The sequence below is a fragment of the Calonectris borealis genome, chromosome 6, assembly GCF_964195595.1.
Source record: "Calonectris borealis chromosome 6, bCalBor7.hap1.2, whole genome shotgun sequence".
NCBI lineage: Eukaryota > Metazoa > Chordata > Aves > Procellariiformes > Procellariidae > Calonectris > Calonectris borealis.
This window is the reverse complement of record NC_134317.1, coordinates 16,799,845-16,809,428: the sequence shown is the minus strand read 5'-3', so window position 1 is coordinate 16,809,428 and position 9,584 is coordinate 16,799,845. Positions and strand designations below refer to the sequence as shown.

Here is a 9,584-nt window from a genome sequence, read left to right as displayed (position 1 = left end):
TTTGACCTTGCCTTCTTCAACTTCCAGCAAAGCAATGGATGTGTTAAGAAGATCTAAGCTAGTTCTTTAGAAGAGGCTTGTTCCTGTGTGTGCTTTTTTCCCTGGCAAGAAGTTGAAACAGCCAGCATTTGTGGAGCCATAACGCAGTTTAGTGCAATAGGAGAATATACTCAAAATACTCTAGGGGTAAGTATGGTGAAAGAACACAGAAAATACATCCTTGAAATGAGAAGGGGAAGCAGTGTTCTCTGCTTTTTTTTTGCTTTTTCTTTTTTTTTTCAGTAATAATACTAATGTCTCCCATGTGTTGAGGCTTACTGTGCACAATATTAAAATGCTTATCATATTGTATTAGTTATTAGGATAGTAACTCCTTTGCTGTAATCACAGCATGATCACAGCCTTTTTTTTTTTCTTCCCTTTTTTTTTCTTTTTTTTTTCTTTTGCATTTTTTCTTCTTGCACCAGGGAGAACATGAAATGTTTAATTCTCAGAATTAAACATCTCAGAGGTTTTCTTTTGGTCTTTGCCTCTTCGGTCCATTTTTATGCAGATTAAAATTATTTTGAAAATTTTGCAGCGCCTTGCAGAAACCCAGTATTGTGTCAGCTGGCAGCATGAGTGTTTCAGGTTTCTGTTGTTAGTGCTGCAGATAATATCAGCTTAGCAAAGCTCTTCCTAAGCCACTGTAACAACAGCCCTTCATCAAAGGGCATTGAGGGGTTAAAAAAAAAGGATGTGGTGACAAAAACATCATTGACCTGTATAAGATTTGGGTATCTGAAGTTCAGAGAACAGGGCTTGATTTTATTTTATTTAGTTATTTTACAAGGGAGGTGAATGCAACTGTGGGAAAAGGGCTAAGGAACCTGAGGAGGAATCAAGGAGATTTATTGACCAAACACTGAAACTTAAACATTTGCTGCACTGTACAGTTGTAATAAGAAAAGAGAAGAATGTTAGAATGACAGTTACATTTACCATTCTGTTAGAAATCTCTTTTCAATTGCTTTAATATTTACCTCTGGCCAAACCTGTACCTATTCTGCCTACCCCTTATCAGATATTCATTTGACTGATAAATGGGTGCTTATCAGCTGCTACTTTGCTCCACTGTCTGGTGTTATATCTGAATATGTGTCGTAGAACTTTACATTTATGAAAGCAGTGTAGTTCCATGAAGGGGAATTTTTATCAACTATACTTGCCTTATGTTTTACAGATACTTTTTGTGTTAAGCAGAATATTGATTATTCAGGGTGTTTATTTAGCGTGAAATGAAGTTTGATTATTCAGGGGTTTTACTTAGTGTAAAATGAAGTCTGTGTTGTGAAAATCTTCATTCTTTAAAGATTAACAGTCATCATGTTTACTAAAGGGAATATAGTCTGTGCAGTGTCATTCTGCAGTAAGGTCCATTGTCTGCCTTAAGATGTAAATGAACAAATATGAGGCAACAGTTGCTGCTTACAAGCTTTTATGGCTATGTTTAGTCTTCTGAATAATTGTATAGAATATCCTGTATAATCTTTAAGAAAGCATGCTATTTGCCAGAAACTGTAATTTCATACATTTGTAATCGGAATCTCCTAGTTTACTCTTGCCATCTCGAATAGCAGACTTGTGTTAAATGGCTGAGCAATGTAGACATTAGGGGAATAATCTTATTAGTAAAGTCAACAGTGCCTGTGTTCTGGATTACTGAATATGGCTGAGTCCCAAAGGTAAATGAGTTGCTTCATAAACCCCAATGATGGGGTTGGAGCAAACAAACCTATCAGTACTGCTGCCCAGTCTCATTTATAGTGTGCTTTTTCTAGAGAAGCAACTCCATACCTGAATGACTACTGTATTTTTCCCATACTTTGGTCTGTTTCAAGTATTATAGACAAGTCAATAGCTGGCTGCTCTTTATTTATTTTGTTCTGGAGTGTCCTGGTTTCGGCTGGGATAGGGTTAAATTTCTTCCTAGTGCTGTGTTTTGGATTTAGTATGAGGAGAATGTTGATAACACACTGATGTTTTCAGTTGTTGCTAAGTGCCCTCCTAGTCCAAGGACAGCTCCCGTGCCTACTGACTGAGCTAGGTACACAAGATGGGAGGGAACATAATCAGGACAGCCAGCCCAGCTGGCTAATGGGGTATTCCATACCATGTGACGTCATGCTCAGTATATGAAGGGTAGGCGTGATCCAGGAAGTACCGATCGCTACTTGGTTATCGGTCAGCGCGGGTGGTGAGCAATTGCATTGTGCATCACTCATTTTGTATATTTTATCATTATCATTATTATTTTCCCTTTTTTTTCCCTGTTCTATTAAACTGTCTTTATCTCAACCCACGAGTTTTTCTCACTCTTACCCTTCCGATTCTCTCCCCGTCCCGCTGGGGGTGGGGGGAGTGAGTGAGCGGCTGCATGGTATTTGGCTGCCTGCCAGGTTAAACCACGACACGGAGTTAAACTTAAATGTCTTGGGCAGTGGGAACGCGTCCTGAAATGCAGAGTACTAAGTATGATGGGAGATTCCAGTCTGGGTAAGAAATACAGTTGGTAGGGGGGAAGACGAAGCCTCTTATGAATCTTCCAGCGGTGGTTTAGCATTGTCCTCCCCAAGCTATTTGCTCTTCCTCTCTTTTGGCATCAGCCTCTCAGTGATGGTGCATTTGTATTGGGAGGAACTGGAACTACTGAGATGCAGGCACGTGTTTCTTTCTGTCATGGAAAGCCAGAGGAGCATAGCAGACAGGTAGGAGTAGCAAGTCTACCTTGCTATTATTTCAAGCATAATACTGTTGTTTGCTGAATGCCTGTGAGCTGGATTTAAATTTATAAACAGAATGTTGGCCCTCCTGCTGGTGAGGAAGGACTCTTGATCATGTTATAACAGCCTGGCATCACGAACTTTACGCTACTGGTGTTCCCAAAAGAAGCTATTTTGACTTCCCTTATTTGCTCTGTCTCCAGCAGCTTGTTCCTTTGTCAGTTAACTCCTCTTTTGATTAAAAATATATGAAATTAATCACTTATTTAACTAATCCTTTTCTGGATGTAGTTCAAAATGTGGCAACATTTTTGGGACCCTCACTACAAGAAGGACATGGAGGTGTTGGAGCATGTCCAGAGAAGGGCAACGAAGCTGGTGAAGGTTCTAGAGCACAAGTCTTATGAGGAGCGGCTGAGGGAACTGAGGTTGTTTAGTCTGGAGAAGAGGAGGCTGAGGGGAGACCTCATCGCGCTCTACAACTACCTGAAAGGAGGTTGTAGCGAGGTGGGTGTTGGTCTCTTCTCCCAAGTAACAAGCGATAGGACGAGAGGAAATGGCCTCAAGTTGCGCCAAGGGAGGTTTAGACTGGACATTAGGAGAAATTTCTTTCCTGAAAGAGTGGTCAGGCCTTGGAACAGGCTGCCCAGGGAAGTGGTTGAGTCACCGTCCCTGGAGGTATTTAAAAGACGTGTAGATGAGGTGCTTAGGGACATGGTGTAGTGGGCATGGTGGTGTTGGGTTGACGGTTGGACTCGATGGTCTTAGAGGTCTTTTCCAACCTTAATGATTCTATGATTCTAACATGGTAATATGGTGGCAGCTGTAGGAAGGAGTGGTGGGGAGGCAAAAAAACTTGAAGAGGAAAAGGAAGATGATGGCATGGTCATTAAAAGGGGCTGGTTTGTTCCCATTTAAAGTGTTTAGAAGCTATGGCTTTAGTGTTAACTAATACAGGCACTTGCTAGCCTCAAGCAATATGTCTAGAAGGTGAGAACCTCTTATTGCAATGAGGTATTGATTCTGGAATCCAGGGAGAGCCATGCTGCCAGATTTCAGTCAATTGCTTGAGTAGACTATCCTAAGATGTGCTTACCCTATAGTTTCTACCCCCGCTCCTCCCAACTTCCATCGCCTGTATAGGGCTTGTACTGAATGCATAAATAACTAATGTGCTTTATTGCAACTTCGGTCATCTATTTTTATACTCTTCTTCTCCATATCAGCAATTACACTGTTCCTATAAGCTTTATTTTGCTTCAGTAGCATGACACATGATCTCAGAACCATGCCCCTGGGTTTGGGCTGAGCTCAGTGTGAGCCAGTGTCATAAGTGCTGGTCCCTGGTGAGATAGATATTTTTTATCTCAAAGTCAATATTTAGCTGTTTATCCTGCTCCTGATACTGGAGGTGCTCTGTTTTACGGATTATGGCACAGTAGCACTGATGCTTGTCAGGATGTACATCACCTCTGCAAAGCACTCTTGGGATGGCGCTCATAGTGCAGCAAGAGTGCTCTGTGCTATGCGAGCTTTGTGCAGAAGTACAAAGGACTGCATGGGCAGAGGAATGTGGGATGATTTTCCACAACCCTTGCTAGCTTCTTCTGTAGTAAAGGAACTCTGACTTCAAACCTACTATTCACTAACCCGTCCTCCAGCAGTGAAATCCATTTGCAAGATGCTAAAACTGACAAATGGCCATGAACTGGAACATTAAGGCAAGGGAAACACTGTATATGTTTTCAAAGCAGTGTAAGCAGCTGTGGCTCATTGATCTTGCTTGATGGAGCAGGAGCATCACACACCACCAGCATTTTTCTTGGCTCTTTCCCTATCATTTAGCAGAAAAGGTTACCTATTTAGCTTTCTAGTTAAAGACTCTTGGTCATGACAAGTGTCTCATGAACATGGCTCACAATTTTGCCGACTGTGGAACAAAGCCTCTTAGCTTTGAGGGACAACTACATCTCCTTCATGTTGGCTCTGGAGTTCTTATTAATCAGTGTGATTCAGAGCCTTGTGCTTTTCTTGGATAAGCTTCATCAGTTGGTCTTTTTTTTAAAAGATGACAATATTTGTTTTCATCATTTTTTGCAGCCTATTTCAGTGGAAAATCTCCAAATACTCAGGTTGTGGGCCTTGATGTGCAATTTTTTCATTTCATATGTGGTTTCCACTGGAAGTTTACTTGCCCGGGTATGCAGTTGGGGTCTTGTCCCACTGACGACTTGTCTATTTGAAAGAGCTTACCAGTGTAATTATATATGCCTATAATAACAATGTAAGTCAAACTCCTGTTCAAGTAGGTTTTCCCAGGTTTGTTTAGGGTGGCCAAAATAAACCCTCAACCCTTGTTTTGGGTAGATTTTGAGGGCTCGTCCAGGCTTTACAAACCTCTAATTGTCTTCAAGGTTAAATACGTCTGCATGAGTGGCAGCTCAGCTGGGATTGCTGTGCTGTAGTCAGGTGCGGCGGCACAGTTCACTGCTACCTCAGTACGGCTCTCTCAACACGCGTTGCCCGTCAGCGTGTCGCAGGAGGGGGCTGCTAAACACGCACAGGTCATTTGTGCATCTTGTACACAACGGTTCATGCCTGTAAGCTTATTTTAAATATGTACTAATCACAGTGCCATAATAATATTTACAGTCATCTGCTACTTAGGCTGTGAGGGTAGCCGTAGTAGCCGTATCGGGGAGCGCTTCCTCGCTGATTAAAGAAGGTGGCTCCTGCAGAGGACGGCCAGCCGGTGCTGGGGGAAGCGGGCAACCTGAGGGCGGCAGAGCAGCATTCCGAATTGTCCCAAGCAGCTGGCGCAGCCTGCTCGCCGCGCAGCAAGGCAGCCTGGCCTGGCCCAGGACTGCTGCTCTGGGCTTGTCAGGGCCAAGGGTTTTTTTGACGTAAGCAGCGGAGGAGACGTGATTGTACCGAGGTGGATGTTCACATCCTGTCTTCGAACAGCAGCGATCACGAAACCGCAGAAAAGCAACGGGCTGGGCCCGACCTAAAACGGCTTCGGCCGCCCCGCCCGAGTAGCGGAGCACAGCGTGGCACCGCAGGAGGCGCACAGCACCTCTAACGTTTCGTTGTCAGGCGGGCGGGTGCCGGGGTCCCGGCTGCGTCTCCCAGCACCTCCGCACCCGCAGGCGGGGCGGCAGCGCCTTCCGCAGCCGCACCGGGGAAGGCGAGGCCTGGCCCCGTCCCAGGCCTCCTTGCGTCCCTCGGGCCGCCTTACGGAAAAGCGCGTTGCGCGACGCCGGGTCTCACGCACCGCCGGCTGCCAGCCCCGAGGACCGGCCGGGAGGTGCCGCCGCCCCGCGACCCGAACTGGGGGGGGATGGGGGTGGGGAAGGGGTGAAGGACCTGGTGCGCATGCGCCCGCGCAGCCCGCCGGTGCGGCCTTCCCACTTTCCCCCTCCTCCTCTTCTTGCGCGTGCGCGGAGGCGGGCCGTTGTTCTCGCACCGCCCGTGCGCCGTGACGCCAGGCCGTAGTGACGTCTCGCGCTCCACCCCGCCTCCCGCCGGCGGCGCGGCCGACGTCACGAGTTTCGGCGGAGGGGGAGGCGGGGCTTTCGGTTGGCAGAAGAAGCGGCGGCGGCCGCCGGCGCCTCACGCCTGACGGGATCCCCCCCCGGCCCGGCCCCGCCGCGGCGGCAGCGCTCCGGGGGCACCGTCCCCGCTCCCCTCCTCACGGGCCCGCCTCGGCGCGCGCCCCCCTCCGCGCCGGCCTCGGTGCCTCCTGTCACCCTCCCCGCCGTGCCCCGCGCGGGCAGGCCCCGGGCCCCTTCCCCCCCTCCTCCGGGGGGGTGGGCTCCTCTCCGGAAACCTGGCAGCTCCCTCCGCGCCGCCTGCCCAGCCGGGCCTGCGCCCGCCGCCACCGGGCAGCGCGGGGGGCCCCTTGCGCCGCCCGGCCTCCGCTGTGACACAGGTCGGTGCCGGCGGGGCGGGCGGGGGTGGCTCCGGGAAAGGCCGGGCCGGAGGCGGCTCTCGGCTGCCCGGATGCGTGTGTGTTTCGGGGGCGGGTTGAAGGGGGCCGTCGGCGTGGGGGACGCTTGGGGCAGGTTCGGCATCCAGGAGGTGCCCGGGCTGGGGGGAGCGCTGACCGCGCTGCTGGGAGCCGCCGGGGCACCGTCCCTGGGCGGGTGGAGGTACGCGGCGGTGCAGCTGTTTGAGGTGCTGGGGGGACACGACGTGTTGGCTATTTACGTTACAGCTGCAGAACCTTAAGGATTTTACGAGCTCTACAAATATTTATATGTCACCGAAACCTTCTTGTGATTGCGTACTGGTGCTGTAGTCTTGTCTTTAAATTGCTCTGCAGTGATAGCAGTGCTGTGAATTGGGTATGTAGGTCAGATTCTGCAAGATATTTTTATCGCGGGAATAAGTGAATGTTAGATTATTTTTTCCCTTATTGCTTTTGAGGTGCATTGCAGCACCCACGAGGTTGGTTTTTTTCCTGGCTTCCTCTCTTGCTTCATAAATCTGGTTTTGGTTTTTGGCTGTGGAATTACTGAGGATCAAAGCGTTAAATAAGCTGAGCATTTCCAAGCTGTATTGCATCACGAAGTGTCATCTAAGAGGGTGGTAAAAGATAATAGAAGCCTGCCTTGAAATAAGGGGGATTTCTAGTCCATGCAGAGAATGTTTCTCAGCCATAACATTTCTTCTCTTTAAACAATGCAGCACGTTGCAGAGTGTAAGAGGCCTTCAGAAATGTCTTGCTATGTATATGGCAAAGACGTAGTAGTTGCAGAATGAATGTGTACATGCTTGTGTTCACAACATCTTGGATTCTCTCATAGCATAGCACTTACTAGCAGAATACCCTAGAAAGTCTTCTTTCCTATGGAATTCCCTTATGGATAGTTTTAAGGGAATGGGCAGCAATGAGTTAGTACTTATGCTACACTGAAAAACCTTAGAAGAATTTTTTTGGTTGATTAGTGGTTTTTTTTTTTTTTTCCCCTCTGCTCTACCCTATGGCTAAACCCCTCACTGTCATTTGAAAATAACAGAAATACTGTATGAAGAAATTTTACTTTTATGTATGCTTTTGCTTACAGTGGCTTTTTAAATAACTGCTTTCCTCAGAAATACATTAAAAATTAGAACTTGCTATGATTCCTGTTTCCTTTACACTTTGTGTTCTGTCACGATTGCCACTGAAATGTATTGATTCAGGTAATGAGGGTGTATATAATTAATTTGATTTGTTTTTCAAGGTTTTATTGTATTTTGGTAAAGCAGAATAGCAAGGTAATGTTTGTCAAATTGACTCATTGCTGGAGAAAAATCTGTGTACAGTTTGTCTTGATGAACTCTGTGTCAGTGGTTTACCTGACACTAATGGAAGACTGCGGTGAAGAAAACAGATGTTTCTGAATTGCTTGTCTTGGCTTGCTGAGATTTCTAAACTGTCAGAGGAAACTTTTTCTAAGATAGCTGTGGCATTTGGTGATCTTGAGAGCTTTTATAGTATATGTGAGTAGGCAGATATCTGCGACAGGTAGAATTTATTAACATAGTGTAACAAGAGCATTATCTTGTTGTTTAATGTCATGGTAGGTTTTTTTTTTCTTTATGTTGATAAAATTCTAGATAATTTATGGTAAAAATAAATAACCTTTTAAATTTGGTCATAGGCCCATCAGTGATTCTTAGCTGTGGTTCTTAGGAAAGCTAGGCAATGTGCAGACTTGTGGAGTTTAAAGCCGATTGAGGCTAAATGCAGAAGACTTACTGTTTTATCATAAAGATAAAGTTTTCTTCTGGAGAAGGCAAGAAATTTGGTCAGGTTGTAAATTTTATTCACATTTATAGTTTTTACTTTACTTTTTTTCCTTACAATTTCCTAAAATACAGTGTTAATATTTAGGTACAAATCAGAATTATTGTTTTTTAAAACCTTGTCATTATTAATAAGTATTTATGGAGAACTTCTTCAAAAAAGCTTTGCATATTAGCAGTCTTCTGTTTCATTTTTTGTCTTTCATCTATATTGTCTTTGCTGCAGGATGACTTTTTACATCAGCAAACTAAGTCAGAAGTAATGAATAACATGTAATTTATTTTTGTGACAGATTGTTCAGTGGCTCTCTAACTGAGCATTCTCTGAACTGAAAATAATGTTTTCTTCTGAAATGCAACCTGAGAACGATAATAGATTGGTTTCCTTCATTGATTGCCCCTCTCCCACCAAACACACAGCCAAAGGTGTTCTGATTTATCGAGAGGTACACATTTGGTCTGGAGTAATGAGCTTATTTTCTAATAATTTCTTGTTAGATATTTGCTGTTAACATTATCCTGTGTTTAGACTACTATTTGGAGAAAAATAAATGAATGGTGAAAATGTGGCTGATCAATGTAACTAAGTACATCTTGTTACTTTTGCAGAGCTTATTTTCATACATATGGCAAACTAATGTAAATATATATATTGACTAGTGACTCTACCTAGGTTTATCTTATTAGCAAACAATTAAGTTTGCTGTCCTGAAATTTTAATTTCTAAGTTTAAGCTTTTAAAATTCTGAAGTAGAACTGACGTGGTATTAAATTAAAAAAAAAAAAAAAAAAAAAAATCAGTGAATCCTATTAAGCACACTAATTTTTCTGTGGGAGAGAAGAAAAATCTTTTTTTAAAAGAATAAATACTGCATTTGCTATTTTAATATTCTGGTATTTTGTAGTGCTAAGGAATAGGTCAAAATAGATCATGCATGCTATAATTGCACATATCTTGCAAAATAACATTGTAAACATATAATTGGGCAGCGGGAACACGTTCAGAATGCAGTGCGTTAGTTGTGATTC

The 9,584-nt window shown here is 44.7% G+C and overlaps 1 protein-coding gene across 2 annotated transcripts in view; it reads left to right on the top strand.

Moving 5' to 3' along the window:
• Window positions 1–6,313: 6,313 nt before the first annotated feature.
• MAP3K2 (mitogen-activated protein kinase kinase kinase 2) overlaps window positions 6,314–9,584 on the top strand; it is a 55,285-nt gene continuing 52,014 nt past the window's right edge. The window contains exon 1 of one of the 2 annotated variants that reach the window (XM_075152929.1): window positions 6,314–6,693. The gene's annotated coding sequence lies outside the window, so the exon portion shown is untranslated. The remainder of the gene's footprint in view (window positions 6,694–9,584) is intronic. The other variant, XM_075152930.1, reaches the window with a different exon arrangement.